At 35.4% G+C, this 24,255-nt stretch overlaps 1 long non-coding RNA gene across 1 annotated transcript; it reads left to right on the forward strand.

Moving 5' to 3' along the window:
- The first annotated feature begins 1,142 nt into the window (after window positions 1–1,142).
- Window positions 1,143–9,003, forward strand: LOC107553306 (uncharacterized). Its single transcript, XR_001604956.1, has 3 exons — window positions 1,143–1,467; window positions 7,189–7,273; window positions 8,023–9,003. It is a non-coding gene; the product is annotated as an uncharacterized lncRNA (long non-coding RNA).
- The last annotated feature ends 15,252 nt before the right edge of the window (window positions 9,004–24,255 follow it).

Here is a 24,255-nt window from a genome sequence, read left to right on the forward strand (position 1 = left end):
GCCGTGATGACGGCATTATAAAGGGCGTGTCTTCCATTGAGAAGCAATTTCAATGAATTAAATCTTGTAAACAAAACGACAAATCTCTTTCAATATAATCTGGGAAAAACATAAACATCAGAGAACACGGAAAAAAAACATCTTTACAAACACAATATTGGTATTTAAATTTGCTTTTAAAATGTTTTTGTATAAATGATTGTATGTTCTTTTTATTTTACTTGTTATATATAGGCCCGTAATATGTACCTATGCAACTACAGTCGTGGAAAATGGAAATTAATACCAGTGTTTACGAATGGTATATTAATGTGTAACCACAGGGGGCCGCTCCACACTGCAACGAGAGCCTTTAAAATGGGAATCCCAAATAATTGAAGAAAAAAGCATACATTTACAGTCTGTTGCCTAATGATAGGATAATTTCAGTTTTCAAGAGGCCTATAAAAACCAGAAATAAATGTAACACCATTTTTAAACGGTGTTACACAGACATTAAGTTTAAACACTTAACAGACTTAACAGGCGACATAAATGTAATAATAATGGATTTGTCTAATTATATATTAAGTAAAGGCACTAAAAAATTTGTTAATATATAGTTAATCAATTTCTTTATTTTTATAAAATGCCACTAAATCAGTAAGGTTTTTGATAGCACATAAAGGACTTGATTTATTATGACAGGTCCAGTGCATTTCTCATCGGTTCTACAGAGGATCTTGAAATAGTCAGGCTATGCAGTCACACAACGATCCAATTTTGGGAGGTCCCGGGCGCGGATATACACATCCTACTACGACGAATATTGGCTTATGAATATTAATTAGTTTGAGTGACGTCTACCCAGTAGGTCAAACCAGCAACCGGTTTAACTAAAGAGTAACCAAAGATTAAAAATGAATTAGGGTAGCCTACGTGAATGGACACTCCTGAATGGTTACTAAGCAACGTCAGCCTGGTTTAATTAATATTCATAAGCTAAGCCTTCGCCATAGTAGGCTTTTCTGATTCTGGTCCCAGACACAATTTATTCCGCATGTGGTCAAAGGAACCAGTCGGTGGCGCTTCAGCGCAACATGTAAAAATATGATATGTCTACAGCAGCCAGATGGATAATTCATTAATAACGAGCACATGGGGTCGCTCTGGCTAAAACAGCATACATGGAGAATTTCAAAAGGCTTGCGCATTAACGAGGCTCACTGTTCCACCGCGTGCTATTGACTTTTTCCCTTCGTCCACTTTTGCGCAAAGGGAGAGTGTTGTAAGCGGTCCCTGTGGATATACTGTGTCTTCATGAGGAGTTGAGCGCAAATAAGGGGGCGGGTGATGATAATGTGTGAAGAGTGGCAGCAACTTCTCACTGCACGGCAACATTTTCGGTTCTTCTTCAGGCGATATGCCCTTTCTTTCTAAAGAATCTCCAAGGAGGAAGGCTGGTGGTGGACATGGTGAAAATGACAGGTAAAAAGTGGGACCCTGGCGGTTGGAGAGGCTCGCGCGCTCGTGTCGTTATTTCTCATGTCATGGGCGCTGGGATGATCGCGTTTCCGAGATATGCCGATGGTCTATTGCAAATGTCTTAGATGAACGCAGACTAACATAGTTTTAACGCACGATCACGCAACCTGAAGCAAAATTCAGCAACAACTGAGAGTGTGTCAGAGGCTGGGTCTTTGCGGGCAAGGTGAGTTTTCCTTTTATTCAACTGGCCTACAAAGTCCCAGTTTTCGGCCCATGTGACCATCTCTGTCAATTGACCGTGTGTGTGTGTCTATAGTGGAGTTTATATCTAGTATTGATAATAATAAAGTGCTGAAATAGAACACAACAGAATAGAATAGTTAAAGATTCTGTTCTATTCTTTGATAATGGGATCATCGATAACATAAAAATGTTTAATTTCCGTTCTTCACACTTTCTTAAACCTTTCATTTTTTATTGATGATTTAAATGCAGAATTATGTATGTACTTAAAATATTTGATATATTAAAAAAATGTGATGTAGGCTATGTATTCTTAAGTACTACATATTACTACAGCCTAATTAAACTAATATAATTAAATACATATAGGATGAAAAATCTGAAATTATCTTTAGTCATCATAAGTATTTTACAGTATCTGTTAACTTTAACAAAAAGTTGTGTGTAGTTAAAAGAAAGAAAGAAAGAGAAAAAAGAAAAATGATTGATACAAAAGATTATTTGATACAAAAGAGTATTACTGGTTTAGGCTTGTATCAGCCAATTATTTTGTGAACTTGCATAATTTTATTATGAATGTTCAAATTAAATATATGATACACTTTTGTTAAGAATTTAGTTATGAGTAGTTGTTTTTCATTATAAAACATAGGTGTTGTATTATTTAATATTTTTACTTTTGTTATTTTATTTTTATTTATTTTTTATTAGAACTATTTGTGAATATTGAAGTGGTATGTCAGATATATACTTGCAATCAAAACATAGGCTAGAACATATACAAATACAAACAAATTGGAATTTAGGAATTTAGGCCTTTTTCTTTACTAAAAATAACTTACAAGAACAGCACCTTTTTGTCACACAAAGAGTAAAGTAAAGATGTTTAAATTAATAGACTCGAACACAAAATAAAAGTCTGGTTTTGAGTGCCTGAAAGTAAGATTATGAGTTCAAGGACAACAAGATATCAAAAAGATGTCAAAAAGCAAAAATGTAAACTTCATTAGTTTCTGTGAAATGAAAAGTATGTCAGTTCTCATTAAAGATTTTACTGTATAGGGAGTGGCAGAGGCAGGTTAGCTTTGTTAGTGTGTGTATAAATTCTGGGATAGTTACCAAGCATGTCTGATACATATTTTTACATAATTTGTCATATTAAGCAGTTCTCAAAGCTGCCTGCCAATAGTTTCCCAAAGGATTTGTATATTGTTCTGGCTAAGTCACACATCTTGACAGTTGCAAAAGCCTGTAATCATTGTAAACTAACCTCTTCCAATGCAGCACATGCAAAGCAAGGAATTATAATGAATTGTATATTTAAAAGTTATTTCATTAGATGTTTCAAGATGAGTTCCTGTTCAGATACCATAAAATATCTAATTTGCTATATTTTAACTTAGCACCTAATATAGGAATTAAAAGCATGCATTTAAAAATACCCATAATATATTCATAATATACAGGTTAAAACATACATTGGTTTTACCAATTATTTCACAAAAACTTAATCTTTCAATTTCATATTTACTTATTTTCACATTTACCAATGATTAGCAAGTCGTTTTATCGTTTTACCAGGCCGTTTCTCAGGAGTTTGCATAAAGTTTTGACTTCTGCTTTGACTTCTATTAATATTATAATATTTTATTTGCATAATTTGATTGTAACAAGCAGGGCACACAAAGTTATGTACTGTGAAAAAGCTGCCTGAATGATCAAGAGGTGTTGTAATTTGTAAATGACAGTTGCTGTAAACCACTGAAAACCGGTTTGTGTTCTGTTAAAAAACACAGTTTGTCATTTAAAATAGTTTAGCCATTTAATGCATTCTAATAATAAGGGTCTGACATTATGGTTGGCCCTTGTTCAGGGAGAGGAGGGATATTATAGTCCAGACTGACCTTTACTTTGGGCTTTAGTTTGAGTCTTTAGAGCCATGTTATAAACCTTAAACATTTCTTGAACAGCAGGCAGATGCCGGACAAAGAAACTGTGAATAAGTCAGCAAGAAAAGTGAGGGACTTTTAGGGGCAGCTGTGTTATACTGACCCAGTCATAATGCCCCTAAAAATCCTTATTGCTCTTGCAATGCTCAGCTATTAACGGCTCTTAAATCAGTCCTAACATAACAGCTCCCACAGGACCTGTAATATAGTGATTAGCCCCAAAATGTGCTTTCCTTATAGACATCATCCTTTAGAGAAGAGTGTTTACAGAATCTGAGGTGGTTATATTTCAGGTACTAAACGTGTTCTTATGCAGTAAAATCCAGTTCCCAGTGCTTGAGATCTGTTTGCGCATTCAAATCAGTAACTCTTATGTCAAATATATCTGCTTCTCTCATTCACTGCGCATTTTGACATCTTGGCATAGGGCCATCCGTTGTCTCCCAGGCAAGCAGTGAGGGGAATTTTTGATGTGAATGGATGAATACCATTGCCGTTGCTCAGAATGTATGTTAATTTCTATCCGATTGTTCTCCTGCTATTAGTTTCACACAGGCAGAGAAAGAATGTGAATGACAGGTAGAAAGTGGCGGCAGCGTAACGGAAACAGAAATAGTGAAAGAAGTAAGAAAGAAAAGAGACAAGGCAGCATGGTTGGAGCAAGAGAAAGAAAGCTAGCTGATGACTCAGGCTCATACGCTTCATATGTCGGGAGGGAGGGAGGGATGGAGTGGAGGATGAGGAAGGGAGGGAGGGGGAAATGACTCATCAGAGCATGTGGAATCTCATATGGCTATCACAGGATCGAGGTTCTCTCTTCCTCTTCGCTGCTGCCTGCCTGTTCATGACTCTGTCTGAGGTAAGTGAAGACTGCCCAGGAGGGAGGGAGGGAGGGAGTGGGGGATGAGGAAGGGAGGGAGGGAGAAATGACTCATCAGAGCATGTGGAATCTCATATGGCTATCACAGGATCGAGGTTCTCTCTTCCTCCTCGCTGCCGCCTGCCTGTTCATGACTCTGTTTGAGGTAAGTGAAGACTGCCCACTCTGTCTGTCTCCAACAACAACCTCGTCCACAGGGACAGCAAATTGCAGTGCACAATGATCCTCGAGAGCTGCTGGGGGGGGAAAAAACATAACTTTTGAACATCTTTGGATAAGACCAATGTTTTTATATACTATCTATGTACTCCAGAGCAAGGCCCCCGAAACACACGTATAGTGTTCCCAAAAATTATTTGACCATAAGTGAATTTATTACAAAATTACTTGACCTTTTCTTTGAACCATTTTCACTGTTTTTGCAATGTCTGTTAAGCAACTGAGTTATTATTGGCTGCATCCAAAATCTTGACTTGTTGCCTCTCTGCCCTATCAGGCAATGACTTTGTAGGCGGTGTTTGTGTGCGAAGGTGCGTAATGAAACTGATTTTGGACAGGCTTCTGATGCAGCATAATGGTCCAATGATCTACAACAAAACTGAGAGAGCTTTGGTGAGAAGTAAGCCAATACTTGATTACCACAATATTAATTTCTTGCTACAAATGAAATCAAAAGTTGACAAAGTCAGAAACATACATTTACAAATACCGCTTTTTTACTTTCAGACGCCATTTTATTTATTTTTTTTAGCTCAGCTGTCACAAGTGTGCCCAGGATAGTGAGGTATTACAGACAGTGAAGGATGTGACACAATCATTGGATTTGGACAAGCCTTGTTTCCTCCATATGCTGCATGCGGAAACGTATGGTTGATCTGTATTTTGTAATTAGCCCTACACTTGGTTTGATATTGCGATGATAAAAGGCAAAGACATTTATACATGTTTAAGGGCTACTGTGTGTGTATATATAGATATATATACACTACCAGTCAAAAGTTTGGAATAAGTCTTTAGTTTTCATATTTTTGAAAAAAGTCTCTTATGCTCACCAAGGCAGCATTTATTTGACCGAAAATAGTGAATAAACAGTAAAACTGTTAAATATTATTACAATTTAAAAATAAATGTTTTCTATTTTAAATTTTAATTTATATGATGTAAAAGCTGAATTTTCAGAAACCATTTCTCCAGTATTCAGTGTCAGATGGTCATTCAGAAACCACATATTACATGCTTGATCACATAAATGCAGTCTTGTTGAGCATAAGAGACCTCCTTCAAAAACATTAAAAAAACTTAGTGATTACTGGTAGTGTATGTTTATAATATGCAGTCATCTGCCAAGCAGAAATGCAAGTAGCCCTGATTAAAAAACGTGTTTCTGTTCTCACATTTGTAAAGGTAAAAGCACACATTCAGTATACAGGTGAATCTCAGGGAGGTTGATGAGTCACCACTGGAATAGGACACACCCTATTAACAAGTGTCAACTCCAAACATCTCCTTGGGTTCCACAGTCATGTGGGTGTGGGATCCAAAAAAAGCTGGTCCACATACAACAACCGAAAGGCAATGTGCAAACAAAATGTAGAAAGGCAGCAGCAACCACCCCCACCCCCAACACTCCTTGGTCCCCTCCAGGCTAAACTTACCCGACCTGATTTCTGCAGCCACCTTCCAATATAAAAGTTGGAAAACGCATAGTTGAACAACCTCCAGAGCAAATAAGAGGTCAATGCTAGTTGTATCATTGGAAAGGGTGGGAAGGTATTGTATATATTAATAAAATGTGCATTCTCTTTCATTTTAAACATGATTTAGTGTCATTGGTATTTATGCATCAGTAAACTCTATTTAAACAGCATGAAACAATTTAGGACATTAAGAACTAATATGGATGTGTGCTACCAACAGGTCGTAGCGTTTCTCAATATGACTGAATGAAAGGGAGGAGGAAAGGTTAAATAAACAACTCACTGAAATCCCAGTCTTGGCTCTTGGCTCTTGGCAAATGCAACTTTTTGAATTGGCATGATTATATATTTATGATTCATGTTCAGCATGAGGGTTATTGTATAGAGTATATGCATAAGAAAATTCAAAATGAAAGCTCAAATGTTTTCCATCTTTTTTTTGGGATTGCTGTTATCCATTATATGCTGTTAAAGGCTTTAAACCCAACAAAGTCAGGTTCTGTTTTCTTCCTTCTCGAATGGAAGTTTGATGGTACTGAAAATCTGGTAGTAGGTTTTTGGCTGGATATGCACAGTGATATGTGGTTAATTGCCACGGCTTTCTGTATGATGAAATCAGGCTTAACCTGTATCCTGAAAAGCTTATTCTACAGGAGAGCAATTCACTTATGTTTAATATCGCTGATATGTGGATGAATTACTTGATGGAGGCAGGGGTTTCATCAGGAAGCTTGCAGTGGTACCCTGGAGAGGCTCCTAATGGACAGCTGGATCTAGACAATTCATACATTTTTGTTTTTTTTAATGAATTTTCAATTATCATGTAATATTATGTATAACAATATATTATATCATTATATATATAATATATTATATAATAAATTAATATAAATGGTTCTGTGTATTGTATAACAACGTGATTTTTCTTTTCTGATTTTCTCTCCTTATTCAGAGAAGAAGTGCCTCAAATTGCATTGCTGGAACTTACCAGGCTACGCATAGAGGAAATACACACACTGAAGCACTCCTCAAATTGCGTAATTAAATATATTTATTCTAATTATTTTTGATAAGTATTTATTTAATAGTTGTCTAACATTGTTTACTGAAAACTGAGACTATGTGACTGTTGCCACATGGCATCCCTGTAACACAATAACTGCAGTAATTTATTACCTCATTGAAGATTTTTTTGCAATCAGTTATATTATAGCATGTATTTAATTAGTTATGGAAATGGAAATGTTTGTACTAATTATACATGATAATTCTATCTTTGCATAAGCCTTGTGTTCTGTAAAAAAAAAAGAGGCAACATTGAGTCAGCAGAGAGGATGGCAGGCTTTTTGAAATATATTGAAAAATAAATTAACATTACTTTTTTAAACTTGAATAATTTACTTTTAATTCTTAAAATACCATGAATTCAATTAGAGGGAGACATTTATACTTGAAACAGTAGTCTATTTAAGAAACACTATTCCACTGTAGTACCTAATTTCCAAACATTTACCAAAAAAAAAAGGCTCTAAAATTTCTGAAATTAAAAAAATAATAATATGCCATAATTAGACATATTGCATACCAAAGAATCTTGCCGATCTGCATACAGTAGGTGTTATATAAAAACCATAATATCTTATCACATAAGCACACAATTTAAATTTGATATGAAATGAGAGCACTCATGGAAGACCTGATTCAATTTCTGGAGGGACCTGTCTGACATTGTATGTGTTATCTGTGTTCTGTAACCGTTATATTTTGATATGCTGTCTGTGTGCAGAACAGATGGGGCCCCCATCTAAGGTGTGAGTGTTCTGTGCCAGAATAACCAACTTGGGAAGCAAAGAGTGAGTTTACCATGGCAAGCCCATGCAGTGAACCTACAAAAAGTCAACAGTACTGAATTATGGCCACCGCCGCAGAGCTGCATGAGGCGAACCTCCACTAAACTCTATTGTGATTTCTTGGAGAAACTGATGTAAATGAACCAAAACAAGACAATTTGCAATATAAACTGTTATTCAAACCTGCAGACATTTATTTCTATACAAAATGAAAGAATTTTGCTATTCGAATATGCAGGTCTTTAGTAGGCCTGTTATGCTTAGTTTTAATTTCACAGTCAAGACCATAAAGATTTGTTGAGATTTGCGTGGGTGAGGATTGATTGTTCCTGTGAGGTAAGTGGAAGTTTTCCTGAAAGCTAAGAATCCTTGACCCATAACCCCTTCACCCACTCATTTAGACCAGTCACACACAGGCACGCATTAATTTAAAGGAATTTTTTATTTTTTTTTAAATACATGTAATGCCTCTCCCACTCTCTCCTCCAGCACACCCATATGTGCGCCAAAGACTACGACACCCAAAGGAGTAACTTTGAAAAAAGAAAAAAAAAAAAGTAATGAACAAACTAGGGCCTGGTTTGAAGAGTAGTCTATGAACTTAAGCATTAAACCAGACGTTACAATATATTCTTTGTATACTGTGACGCGAGTTGATCAAAAGGAAGCTATTTTTACATCTTTAACATTTTCTTGTGTGATGGTGGCTGCATAATTTGTTTACTCAGTTGTTAGCATTGCTTTCAACTAGCTAACAATCTCAGACGCTGTGCGTGTGTGTGTTCTGCACACATCTTCTGTCCCAAAGAGGGCATGCACATGACATGAAGCCTGAGGCAAAATCTCTTATCAGATAGCAGTGAAACTACGATGAACGGACTGTTCATTCAGAGTAATATTAACAATATTCAAGTGGTTCTGGCCTTTTATATAATAATGAAATATTCAATTTACACTGTATGTAAATAAAGCTAAAAAGTTCATAAAAGTAAAGTTCATAAAAACAGTATCAATGTCAGATCTATTTATGATAAATGACTGTTCTATGACTAAATTCTGTGAAACCATGTAAAATTTAATTGAAGATGTAATTAATGTCATTTATTTCTTTACTTCCAGATAACAACGAAACCACTGTTTTTCTAGAATGCAGAAAGATAAATATTTTGACTTGGATTTGTAATTGAGTGAAGGTAAAAGGTTCCTATCCTCATCCTTCACGTAGTTTCCATCCTCATATTTGATCTATAACTGCACACAAAAATAAAGCTGAGCAGGAACTTGGTGGATTTAAATGTTAATTCAACCACAAAGGAAGTTATGACCTGGGACATACAAATTCATCTTTACAGCTCCTGTGTTTAATCACACAGTGCAGACTGTACTTGATCAGTGCTGAGTTCTCAGAGCTTAAAAATGTAGTTCCCCAAACAGCAGACAAAGATGGTGATGAATTCTAATGACTGTGAAAACGCCATGTGTGTTCGGGCTCTCAGATGAATCTGTAAAGAATTAAGTTAATATATTTTTAGAAGGTGGAGGGCCACCCCAAACTCTGTCTGCTTCAGTAACAGGGAAGTGTAGAAGGCTGCCGGATCCTCTCCTCTCCTCTCAAGGCTGGCAGCAGCAGACGCACATGATTATGTGTATGTGTGCTTCACTGAGTACAGTGAGAAAATACAGACAGCACTAACTGTGCTCACTGTTTATTTGAGAGAACAGCAAAAACATACATATAAAATGTTATTTTAATTTTCCAAAAAATACAGTGATCAAATCTACTACTAATATTCAAACTTGGGTTGTCAGTCAATAAAAAATACTAATAGAAATAATTACATGATATACTTAATTATTAATACAATTCATTATATATAAACATTTGCTAAGACAAGCCCCCAGTGAAGAGTAAATTACTGAAAAGACATTTAAAAATCAATTGACTTTAGACGTCGGTGGTAATTTAAGTATGAGTTGTTTCTGTGATAGGAAAATATTTTTAATATGCAATTCATGTACAAAATACATTTTTGAATGTGTTATTTTTATGTATATTTAATTGTACTAAATTAAAGAGTTAAACTGAGCTCTAATGCAAATATTAATACAATTTGTACATTAAAGGCACATTCTGCACTGAAAAGACATTTAAAAATCAATTGACTTTAGACGTCGGTGGTAATTTAAGAGTTGTTTCTGTGATAGGAAAATATTTTTAATATGCAATTCATGTACAAAATACATTTTTGAATGTGTTATTTTTATGTATATTTAATTGTACTAAATTAAAGAGTTAAACTGAGCTCTAATGCAAATATTAATACAATTTGTACATTAAAGGCACATTCTGTCCAACAGTTGCTCGTTGTTCTTCTAATTTTTTTCTTCTTATTTGACGTTCATGAAAACAGGACTACCGAAATGCTGCCGGAATGCACACACACACACACACACACATCTGAAGCATTCTGAGAGTGATCTCTGGCTTAAAGCAAGAATGAATCACAACACTTTACTATTATTTTGTCTGTGGATCAGATTGTTTTGATTCAGATTGGATCCGGTTGTTTTTAGCTGTGTAATGGTATACTTAAGCTTTTTTTTCAAGGAAATTAAATGATAAATGGTTTACGTTATAAAAATAATGAAAATGTTTACTCTAATAAATTAGAAGGGAGGGAGCTTGTCAAACAACTACAGTCAGCCCACTCATGACCCTCTTCAGGTTACTGTCTGTGGATTCCTCAGTTTCGCTTAGATACTGTATAACATTTTACACCCAGAGGTGCATTCTCAGCACTTCTGTGTGGAGGAGGGATTCCCTGCTGTTTTCTTAACCAAGAAAATGAATGAAGATCATTCAAATTCCTCATAGTTTAAACGTGCAACCAAATCCATCCATCCTCAATGTTTAAAACAAAAAGCCATATTGCAGTCTAATTTTCCCAAACAATATATAATTTAATATTTTATATTAGGCTATTATTATTTACACTAAATGTAAAGTTAAGAAACTAAAAATGTAGTCGTCAAGTTCCTTCCACATGACATTTTACAACTAACATAGCCTTTGCCATCACATTATCTATAGAGACTTCTTGACTTTGACACACACGGGATATCACATTATCATTTCCTGTTTTTTGTTGGTCACACAATATTCGTTTTGCCTAACAAAAGTGTTTCTATGCTTTTTTTCTTCATGACAGTTGTATAACCCTGACATTTTTGCATAAACATTTATCTTAATTTAGAAATGAAAACCAATCATATCATACAAGAAGTGTGTGCAAGTCATCATATGCATAATTTGTATTTGTATGCATTTTTTAATAAATTAATTTATCCAGGTCAAAAGAAAATGAGCATCATATCATTAAACTTTATATGATACATTTTCCAATGTCTGACATGCTGTAAAACAAATTCTGTAGTTTTTACAAAATAATTTTGGCAGCTGTGGTTGCCAGAATAAATTTGTAAAAAATACAGAAAATCTGTAAACACATTTACGGCACATTTAAATTTTACAGTATAAAACTGTAATTTACAAACAAGAAAATTTGAATGTAAACCAGTAAATGCAACAATGCACACTGCTATTAAAATCTGTTTTGTACCTTTAACATACTGACAACCACCATAATAATGCAGGTGGTAAAAGAGAAAGCCACATGAAGAATCAAAGCTCATCACAAGTAGCACAAGGTGCACAGAGTCATTCATGCAAACACAAAACAACATCATGGTAACACACATGATACTTAAATAATGCATTAAACTTTCATTAAACAACAGAAGATGTAACATAAAGCCCAAATATACATAACTAATAACAAAAACTATTAAAAAAACATGATTATTTAAACAAAATACGTTCAAATGTGGAGTGTCATGCAGGGAATTCTGGGAATATCAGTTTACAGTTTTTGACTGCAAAACAACATCATGGTAACACACATGATACTTAAATAATGCATTAAACTTTCATTAAACAACAGAAGATGTAACATAAAGCCCAAATATACATAACTAATAACAAAAACTATGTTATTTGATTATTTAAACAAAATACTTTCAAATGTGAAGTGTCATGCAGGGAATTCTGTGAATGTCAGTTTACAGTTTTTGACTTTAAATTATACATTGATTTGTTATTTTTACTTATAAAAACTGTAAAATTAACAGCATTTTACTGTAAAATTACATGAAATGTCTGGTAATATATTTTACAGTTTTTCACTGTATATAGTACGGGAACTTACTGTTAACCTATTAACATTTTTTTTCCGTAGTGTTTTTACAACATTTTACAGTTAAAATTACACTTATTTTTTACAGTGGACACACAATCAGAAAAGTATGTTCCGGCTTTAATACGTTTTTTATGAAACAAGTTAGTACAAGCACAAAATCAAGGCTGTGGGTGTTTGAAGGAGCATTTCCATGCATGGGGCAACTAAGCATTAACGCTACCAAGAATCTCATATGAGATTCCCTTTCATCAAATGACCAGACTGGAAACACACACAAAGAGCATGTCATGAACTACTTTGCAAAACAACTCTTACAAAAATCTGTTTCATAAGAGCATGAAATTGCCACTATTGCTGTGCTGTTCAGCAACGATCCTCCCTGAAGACTCTAGTCTGGGTCTTGAGGATCATTCAGCTCCTCTCTACCAGTTAGATACACACTTTTTCCGCTGACTGGGAGCATAGAGCAGCCGTTTTTGCCAGTCTCTAATAATAGCTAGACAGTGCACAACAGTCAGATGGTTTTGAAATGCATGACAAATGCCCGGGGGCCAACACATTAACACTCATCAGACAATCAACATTTAGGAGAGAAGGTTGAGGAAGACTACTTGGAGAGAGAGAGACAGAGAGAGAGAGAACGAGGCAGCCAAAGAAGAAAGAAGAGAGCAGGGGTTGTGTGTGCGGTCATGTATTATTAGTGAAAGGGAAAGAGTGCTTGACAGACTATTCAAACATCGGAAAACACCTGTGCCTTACTCTTAGATGAGACAACGAGCTCTTAAGATCTAATAATATAACAAGCTCTGATGAGGAGTCACATTTGGATAAGAGAAGTTACAGACTAACATAGCCTGCTGACTCTACAAATGACTAAGTCAAAGAATATTTCCTCCATGTTGAATGCATACTTGGGTAACCTACTGAACCAAAATAACTGGGGCAGGTTTAACAGTGTGCAGATTCCTAATGATTTAACCACATCAGCTCCCCCATGAGTCATCAAAGAACAAAAGCTCTTATTCAAATAAATAACTGATCTAGGATCAGTTCTTTCAACAGTGGCACAAAGCAGATCAATTTCAACTCTCACGAAAAACGAATTCACGCTTAGCAGCATTGAACCAAATTTGAGTTTCTCTTGCCATCCTGGCTGGGGTTTGAAAACCACAAAAAAACAGAAGATTCCTATTAAGACCAGATCTCCACCACATCACAGAGCCGTCAGTGGGTCAACAAATCACAGGCTTGTCAGGAAAACATACCAAAACTATTAAAGATCAAGAGTTGGTCGACTGGATTCTCTTTCCCACGCAGGCCTCCCACATCTAGAACTCCTGGTAGAGTTACAGTAAGCCAACTGTCCACCTATAACAACAAACACATCATACAAACATCTCACTGCATTCCAGAATCCAAATCATTCACAAATGTACCAGACTGTTACAATATTGAAGAATTGTTTTTATTTTAGCACCTTTTATTTGTGTAATCTATGCTGTGCTCAAGATAATTAGATTTTTCCAGTTTATAAAGTGGCTTTCAAGTTTCTCATCTGCAAAGCAGATTTCCAAAGATCTTGCATATACAGTATCTGATACATTAATTTTTAAGAAAAACTGTGTAGAAAATTTGTTTACTGATCGGAGGCAATTGAATGAGATAATTTGTAGAAATTTCCACAATGTAGACGCAGATCCAAACTATAACATATGTAACATAACCTTTCATTTTTGTTAGTTGATATTTATTTATGTATGTATTTATTTATTGTTTTGCATACCATTTTTAACACTATACATTGTTTTAAAGCAGCTTTACATATAATATCTGTCTAAAATTCTTTGAAATCCTCATTGAGCGGTTGAATTCTAAAGCTTCAATGAAAAAAAAAAGTCTTAATATATTTGCCAGTAATTGCAGGGTGCAGGTATTTGCATTAAATCACACAGGACTATGTGAACAGGTAACTGCATATTCTATGAGTCACAACAATCCGAAGCGTACATGCTCTATGCCTGACAAAGATCAATGTGGGAGGAAAAAACATATTTAGCTGAATTTGAAGTTTTTAGTGAATTGAGGGGTACTCTTTAATTTACGGTGTCCTTGTTACAGTGTAATTATACATTTAAGTACTGGGTAATATATTAATTAACTACATGTACTTATTATGGTTATGGTTAGGATTAGGGTTTGGCTTAGGATTACTTGCATGTAATTATGCATAATTTATTGTCATTATAATAGTAAGCACATGTAACATGTGTAGCAAGGACACCTTGTAATAAAGGGTTACCGAATTGAGAATAAGTTATCTACAATAGTTGTTTAGCATTCAACAAATGATAAAACTACACTAATGCACGCTCGGATTCAAGCAGTGATATAAACCTGAGAAGAGGAGTCTGCATGCAAATAGATATGAGCAAAGACAAGCTTTGATGACTCATCATCTTCCAATAAGACTCCAACATCAAACACAGGCGGCGGTTCAAACTTGTCATAATGGCGGGATCCTACAGGCAAGGATGGGATCTACCTCAACACACCTATAAACTTGGCAATTGTATGGACATTATAATAGTAAGCACATGTGTAATAAAGGGTTTCTGTTTCTGACACCTTGTAATAAAGGGTTACCGAATTGAGAATAAGTTATCTACAATAGTTGTTTAGCATTCAACAAATGATAAAACTACACTAATGCACGCTCGGATTCAAGCAGTGATATAAACCTGAGAAGAGGAGTCTGCATGCAAATAGATATGAGCAAAGACAAGCTTTGATGACTCATCATCTTCCAATAAGACTCCAACATCAAACACAGGCGGCGGTTCAAACTTGTCATAATGGCGGGATCCTACAGGCAAGGATGGGATCTACCTCAACACACCTATAAACTTGGCAATTGTATGGAGAGGCAGCCAATATTTTGTCAGTTTTCTAAAAATACCTAATTTACTAGTCTAAATTTTAAGACCTGACTAAACTTAAGGATGAAACTGAGACTGCAGAACTGTCTAAAATTGACCAACACATTATCTATTCATTATTCAGTGGTGGCCAAAACTTTGAAATATACTCGAAACTTTGGAAAAATTATTGGAAAAATTGTGGCAGTGGTTGGCAGGGGTATACTGTGGTTTCCCTACTATTTTCTGTTGCCAGTGTCTTGTTTTCCAGTGCTTAGGATACTCTATTCCAAACAGTTAAACACACATTGACCTGTTCATATTATTCAACTATATATATATATATATAATAATTCACTTTTGCTATAGGGGAAACTTTTACAAATTAACATTTGAGACAAGAGAAAGTTTTCTTGTTTTCAGAAGTCACTCTCCCTGGCATTGAAATGCAACCTATGTTTTACATCAACATTCATACCCAAATCCTTAACCATTAACCTACAAGCACCCATGAGAGAGAGGCTGTGTAATGCAGATGTAGTTACAACTTAAAAACCTTAATCATTTTAACATATCGCTCTGTATTGGTTAAATGGTACATATTACTCTAAGTTGTTGTGACTTGATACAATACTGCCATCAGCAGTACAAACACTGAGAATATCATCAGTTCTGTTTGTTTAAACTTTTAATAATCTTCTGTTTGTTACACACTGCACTCAAGTTATTACATTGCTCTCAACTGATTTTCTGTACAATTGTAGTTTCATCTCTTCAGCATCATTCTGAGTTTCTCAAATAATTATAAAATTTAATACTCAAACTTTGTCCATTTATTTACTGATTTTTCACAAATTGCTTGTGGTGTTCCTCATTTCTTCACTTTGGATAAAAATATAAAATACAAATGCATATTTAGTCTGAAAGGCACTTCAAACAACACAGGAACAACTGTACATCAATACAGTACATCACTTTTCAGAAAGTGGAGAAGGAAATACCTACCAGTCATTTTTATTTTGTCTAATTAATCTTAGGTGTGAAATAACAAGCATAAATAAAGTGCTGAATATACCACCCCTACAGTACCATTAACAACATTTATTTTGTATTAAACATAACAGCCATAATTTAGTTTTTAGTATGTCAAATTATATATATTATACTGTTACATTTTAGTATTTAAATATACATTAAAAATATTTACATGAGATATAAATTCACAAGGATATATTATATACATTTATATATCGTAATTGGTATTAGATTCATAGTTGTGTACATAGAAGTTTATTATCTCATTATAATTGAAACCTCTAATCTGTGTGAGTCAAGTATTGTCTGCATTTGATAGTGTTGCAGGGCATCCAAATAAACAATTGTTGTCAAGCGAAGTGAACTTCGGAAGCAGTGTAGCGACCCTGTGAATTTAAAATGCAACTTAAATATCTTAATGTTGAAGTCCTGTTTAACCTATCAGGGTTTATTTTGCAATAATATCCTGATGACTGTACATTATCCCTTGCTTATCTTTCTCTTTGGAGTGTTACAAGCTCTTGGTGCATAAAGAAGATCTGTAAAGTTGCAAACACTAAAGTCTCAAATCCAAAGAGATATTCTTTATAAAAGTTAAGAGTCAGCCACACCTACCTAAAACGGCTTGTTCTAACACGCCCCCACATATCTACCTCACTATGTGGGAAGATTTGCATAACGCCGCCCAAATGTTCACGCAAAGAAAAAAGGCGTAACGTTTATTCTCACTGTAGTATTGTTGTTGCCACTGCCGCCATGTCGTTAATGCACTGTGTGATTCATTGTGAAAGCGAAACTACTTTTTTTGGCCTTCCAAAAGAGGACGATATCTGCTTCGTCATGCCTGGAGCTGATCCGTGCTGGTTGCTGAGGAAATATTACAACTTTGTGCTGTGGATCACTGGATCGGCTTTCACCGTGGACGAAGCGCAGTCCAGCCCGGGGTCGTCACATGTGGTTGCCGCAAGCCCGCCAGCCGCTCCGTTCTTAAGCCCACCGACCGCCGCTCACTCAAGCCGGCCTCCGCTCACTCTTGCCGGCCGCCGCTAACTCTAGCCCCGGGCCTCTGCTCACTCTAGGCCACCGTGTGTGACGCTGTGTTTCGTTGTGAAAGCGAAACTACTTTGTTTGGCCTTCCAAAAATGGACACGACTAGAAATCAGTGGTTAAGTTGTATTTACAACACTGTTCCAGAACACTTCAACCCAAATATTCATATAAGTCATTATATTCCATAATTATGTCCCCACTGGATGCCTCGTTTATAATGGGTTTTCATGTTTTTTAATCATCGCTCCGGCCTGACAGCATCATCACAATATGGTAAGGGGCGTAACATTTCCGTCACATGCTTGAGGTATTCGGCCAATCACAACGCACTGGATAGCTGGCCAATCACAGCACACCTCGCTTTTTTAGAACGATGAGCTTTGTAAAAATCGACGCGTTTCAGAAAGGCGGGGCATAGAGGAGAAACAATAATGTACAGTATGTGGAAAATAATGTGTTTTTTTAACCTTAAACCACATAAACACATTTCATTCCACCAAATACACAAAATAATGTTCTTTTTAGCAGCATCATATGACCCCTTTAACAACTACCTCACTAATTATTAATAAGCAGCGAATTGGGAGTTTACTGAGGCAAAAGTTGTAGTTAATAGTCAGTAAATATAGAGAATTGGTCACCAAACTAACGTGTGACAGAATTTACTTTAAGAATGTACATATTAAATTCATATCAAGGTCATTTTAACCTAAAATCATCTAAAATGAGTCTATTATTGTAAGTTATTGAATCTGCTACCAATGTCAGCTGGTTTATACATTCACCCAGGCAAAGGTTCTTTCGACAGTGTAATTTCCAGCACAATGCAACAAACTGTCTTGTGAATGATGTCTAAGAAATGTAGGTGAAAGAGGAAGCGCATAGCTGTCATTCCCCACTCAAGTCTCAAGTGGCCACTATACTTTAAAGCCCTGTCAAAACGTTCTTGCCCAAGACCCTTTTAGTGAAACCAGGAGACAAACTGGTGAAATTCTCAGGGGTCAGGACAAGGTAAGAGACATCTGTTTACCCATAATCCTTCTTAAGCAAAAGCTTGGTATGATTGGACTTTTAACAATGTTTCACATGAACACATGATTCCTTCTTTAGCAATATGTTTGCCACTCAACCATCAAGATGGGCAGGGTAGAATGAGAAGTTACTAACTACAAGTGACTATGCAGTTAGGCATCTCTCAGTACACATCACATGTCTTGAATCTAGTTTTGTGGCGTAGTTATGGAATATCATGTTAGGTCTTTTAAGTCCTCTCTTTCCTCTTGTTTGTTGCTGCCTCTCTGTCTCTCTTTATCTGTCCTTCGCTCCCCCTCTCTCATGGCTCTGAGCCAGAGGTGACAGATTTAGAGGAGGCACAGGTTCTATTTTCTCCACCTGGACAAATGATACAGAAACTCAAGCCTGGACCACTTTGCTGCTTCGGAGGCATTTCAGTGGAAAGACTCATGACCTGGCCCTAGTGCTCGCTTACAGCCAGGAACCTGAAAACTGAATAGTGAGTTAAACCAAACAGAGTTTCTCAAGCAATTTTGTGTATTCTTGTAAATGAATGTTTATAGACATTCAGATTTAATGGACCCCCAAATGATTTCTCTAGGGCAAAAAACACCTGTCATCAAATGTAAGCGGGTATAGTAAGTGGGTTAGGTCATCTCTACCAAATGGGTAACACGCTCATGTTGCAATGTTTGCTCATTTGGATATATAGAGGGGTAGAGATTTGAACTGATAGCGTTCTTTTTATTTGTGTTGATTTCAGTTTGAAAAAGCAAAAACATTTCAAAGTTTAAATGTTGACATTAGCATGCTGTACATGTCAAGTGGTGTAAAAAGTAATAACATACTTTCCTTACACCTTAATCATTATCAGAAAAAAATTAAGAATTATAATCATTATTATAATTATATTGTCAAGGCAAAATATATATTTTTATTTTTGTGTTGACATTTTATAATCTAAAAACTAACCTAAAAAGTCACTAAAAAGCCTGACATTTCTCCTGTTTTATGGGTTATTTGTCCCTGCACATTGGTTGGAACACATGCCACAGTTCACTTTTCAAGAATTGCATTTTTCTCTTTAATGAGGCTTTTTCTTCATCTACAGGACAGTTGCATTGCCACAATTTTTTCTTTATACCCCTAAAAATATCAAAATGAATTTTAGGTACGTTAAAACATACAATTACTTGAATATACACCTTTTCTAGGAGTATGTATTTTGGAATAGGAAGGAAAGTAAGGAAGGAAAATGTAAGCAAAGGTTTGTAATAAATTTTAATAAATATTGAAATGACAGGAATAAATTGAGGGGAAAGAAGTTTTTACATTTATTTTTCATCACTGGTATGTAGTAAGCTGAAAGGGTGATTTGATGTTGTTCTCTATATTTCTTTCTCACAGGTGTTCACACCCACTTCCCCATGCACTTTTCTTCTTTTTTATTTCATTCTAATACGTGTTCACACCCAAAGATCTCTTTTGTCTTTTATGAATGTTAAAAGGTTGCCCACACCTTTCAGCACTGCATCGGGAGGAGTGACCTTGCAATGGGTTGTCCTCCATTCTGTTCGAATCCTGTTGCTAAGTCTGCTGTGCAGAGGAGGCCAGAAAGTGTGCCAGAGACAGACCATGGACATTTATTGTCGAAATCAGGGAGACCGAATGCAGAGAGCAGACAATGTCATGCGGTTACAGAACGGAACCCTGCTTGGAATCATAACAAGACTGTTGATGTCAGTAAAAGGGAACTAGAACCTGACTACCTGCTAGCACCCTGTCACTAGGGTAATATTCCCAGAGGAATTCAATGACATAATCACTGAAAAAAAAAATGTATTAGCCCCAAGACTGACACAAGATTTATGAATGAAGTACATTCTTAAAACAAGAGGGCATACTTAAAAACATTCTTCCTGTCCTTAAAGGAATAGTTCACCAAAAATTGAACATTTCCTGAAGACTTACTCACCCTCAGGCCATTCAAGATGTAGATGAGTTTGTTTCTTCATCTGAACAATATGGAGAAATTTAGCATAACAATATAGCATTACATTATTGTAAGAATCAAATCCATCAAGGCATTTTAAACTTTAAACCGCCACTTATGGTCATATAATAGTCCATATAATAACACTTCCTTCAGTAAAAAATTTTTTATATATCGTTGATATATATATCGTTGTCTTCTCACATCAACATCCACCTACATATATTATTTAGAATTGACTTGTGCATACTTCTGTCTTGAGTCAGCTGAGACTATTTTTTTTTACTAGAGAAAGGACTTTTAGCCTGAAGCTAATGTTTAAAGTTAAAAATGGCTTAATGATAGATTTTTTTTTTTTTTTTTTTTTTTTTACAAGAACACAGTTTTCACAAGACTTTAATTGATGGTCTGGAGTTATGTCAATTACTTGTGGAGATGCTTGTGAGCTGTTTGAACTCTAATTCTGATGGCACCCATTCACTGCACAGGTAATGGAATGTTACATTTCTCCAGATCTGTTCCAATGAAGAAACAAACTCATCTTGAATGGCCTGAGGGATTCATTGTTGGGTGAACTATTCCTTAAAGCGTCTGTGGGAGGAAATGCCCTTTTCAGAGGTCTAAGTAATCCTGGAAATGAGGATGTGGGTTTATGCCTGGTGACCAAAGCCAGCCTTCTGCAGCCTTCTCTTGGCCTTCCAGATCATTAGATACTGAGAACATCTACATTAAGTGCCCCGGACAGCAGTCATGGATATACCGGAAGACACAGTTAAGGATGCACCATTTTTGAAGCCGGCATTAAACAGAAATTGCAATCATCTGGGGCAGTCGTGGCCTAATGGATAGAGAGATGGACTTGTAACCCGAAGGTCACAGGTTTGAGTCTCAGGTCCAGCAGGGATTGAAGGTGGGGGGAGTGAATATCCAGTGCTCTCTCCACTCTCAATACCATGGCTGAGGTGAGACCCTTGAGCAAGGCACCGAACCCCCAACTGCTCCCCGGGTGCCGCAGCATTGGCTGCCCACTGCTCCGGGTGTGTATTTATGTTGTGTGTGTGTGTGCGCGCGTGTTTCACTACTCACTGCTGTGTGTGCACTTGGATGGGTTAAATGCAGAGCACAAATTCCAAGTATGGGATGTCACATCCTTTCCTTATGTTCTGTGACATTTCTGAGTGAAACTGCTTCTCGAATGAGAAAAAAGTAGGGTGGAACTTGATTTTGTTCACTTTATTTCAGTATACTTAGTACAATTCCATAATTTACTTAAAATGCTCTATTTTCATGAACTAATTCTGTACTTAATATATTAAAAAATATTCTTTAGTACTTCTTAAGATAATCTTAAGAACATCTAAGTGTACACATTAAAAATATAGCACTTCAAGTACTTTATGCTAAACGTATACTTACTGGTTAATTGTGAATTATGGTACACGTCTAAACACATATGAATGAATAATCCAGTTATGTGCTATTAGAGCATTTATAGTAGCCTAAGCATAGTAACCTATAGGTTTTTACTTAAGTAATACATTTCTACTGTATTTTTCATGAAAGTCCAAATAGAACTTAGTAATAGTATATATAAAACCCCATTAAAATTGTATGTAAAGTGACCATAGCACACTTTTAAGCAATGCAATTATAAAACACTTCTGGTACTTTATCTGACTACACTTAAAATCAATTTGTAATGTACTTAATTACTTAATAATAATAATAATAATAATGTATTTATAACTATTACATTACTAATATATTTTAAATAAAATCTATTTAATTTAAATTTAGGATAACTATATAAAGGTGTACTAACATTGATCTCATTTTTAAATAATTCAAAGCACACTTTTAAGAAATACACTAATAAAAGTCCTCTGTATATTTTTGCAGTACTGTACTTTATTTCAATGCACTAAAAATCAATTTAAATATCACTGGTATTTAGTATACTTTTGCAATTGCACTGAAGTACTACTGAAGTAGAAATATACTTTTAATTAGTGTATTTATAGTGTATCACTTCTACAATTTTATTTAGCACAAAAAAATAAGAATGTACTACAAATGTACTTGCTTGTATTTAAGTATTTTTTTTAATGCACCTTATTTTTACTTGGGAGATGCTGCTACAAGGTTTTATATATATATATACATACACACACACACATATATATATATATATATATGTATGTTATTGCATATACAATATATATATGTTTACGGCTAAATCTTTTATAATAAACACTGTTAATAAAAATTAAGAAATTTAAAATTCTAGCAGATATGCTAAGACGATAATTATTTACAATAAACTGCTTTATTAAAATTGAATACTATTTTGTCTACAATTAAATAAAAAATGCAACACTAAAGACTAAAATGATTTATTTTAAATGCCACAAATGAATTTAGGCATCACAATATTATAATGAATGAACAGTATGAAAAAATGGATGTTATTTCATTATTTTATTCCCTCTTCAGCATCTTTTTCACACTCTATACAGTCACAAGTATCAGTAGTCTATAGCTTGACCCAGACAGCTGCCTGGTGCTGGTCTAGACAGTGATGGAGACTAGCGTCACAGCTCCCTGCGCACAGGCCTGCAGACAAACTCTGCATCTCAACATCTCAGGGCCACACACCTGTAGAACACCACCCTCTGTTGGCTCTGCATGTGAACTACAGCAAACCTGCCGACAACTGGGATTCTGATACAAGGGTGTTAAATGAGGTATCTAAGTCACACAAGACTCTTGCAAAAGCCCTTAAGTAGAAGCACTTCAAACAACCCATTTATAATAGATTGAAACTGCATTTACTCTGAAACATGCACCATCATGACTATGCAAAAAGGCTGGCCTACTTGGAAGGCCTGCACTGTTCACAAAACAACAGCATTGCACCATTTTATGGTCCATTTGAGTTAGGAAATAAACTGTTGTACCAATAAACGTGCCTTTACACTTGCCAGGTATTTCTAAACATCACACCCTTAATGTTTTAGACATTAAATCTTTGTTGTACTTTTGCCCAAAAAGCCAGCTGCACTAAACCCCAGTAAGATATGAGTGCAAGATAAAAGCATTGTACAAAATCAAAACGTACAACTGACTGTGTGCAACACATTTTCAGCCCAGAATAATGTAGTATTAATAAAAACTGGTCTAGATTACAAATAATGGTAGAGTTTGTAGAGTTTCTGACTAACTTGTTACTTACTGTCTGTTCTTCACAGTTATAATGGATCAAAAAAATGAGATAATATAGAGGCTGTCTCAGATGATGGTTAAATGTCAGAAAGGTATTTGGGCAGGCTGTGGTAAGAGGGTCAATAAATCATCAAAATAAATTATCTTCCCAATATACAAACTGTATATATATATACAGTGGGGAAAAAAAGTATTTAGTCAGCCACAAATTGTGAAATTAAGGAAAAACATTGTTCTTTCTAAAAAAATCTTGAGGGGGAAAAAAACTGAACTCAAATTTCTGAACAGTAGAGTATATAATAATCAGTATTACAATTGGACTCAGCTGTACAAAATAATTTAATTTGATTTTCTTCTTCCTTTTAGTTTTTGACAGCAGCACAGGAAATATTTATGTTAAAGCTGATGATTCATGTTATCCCAGAATGATTTTTAGATATAGACATTTGAGATCTGTAAGTAAAAGTAAAGAACAACAGAGCTTGCTTGACTCTATCAAGAGATCAGTACCAATGCTCAATTCAGACAAAGCTTTCCTGAAGACTAAGCTTATACTGCCACCTAGTGGAAACACTTGTGAAATGACACGTTGCACAAACGAATGCTCATTTTCAGTTCAATTCCAATAATTCTTTAATGTGCTTTAAGTCTACACAAGAACAACATTCCTTCCTATCACTTTGT

Source organism: Sinocyclocheilus grahami, unplaced genomic scaffold (genome assembly GCF_001515645.1).
Source record: "Sinocyclocheilus grahami isolate Dianchi unplaced genomic scaffold, SAMN03320097.WGS_v1.1 scaffold469.1, whole genome shotgun sequence".
Lineage (NCBI taxonomy): Eukaryota > Metazoa > Chordata > Actinopteri > Cypriniformes > Cyprinidae > Sinocyclocheilus > Sinocyclocheilus grahami.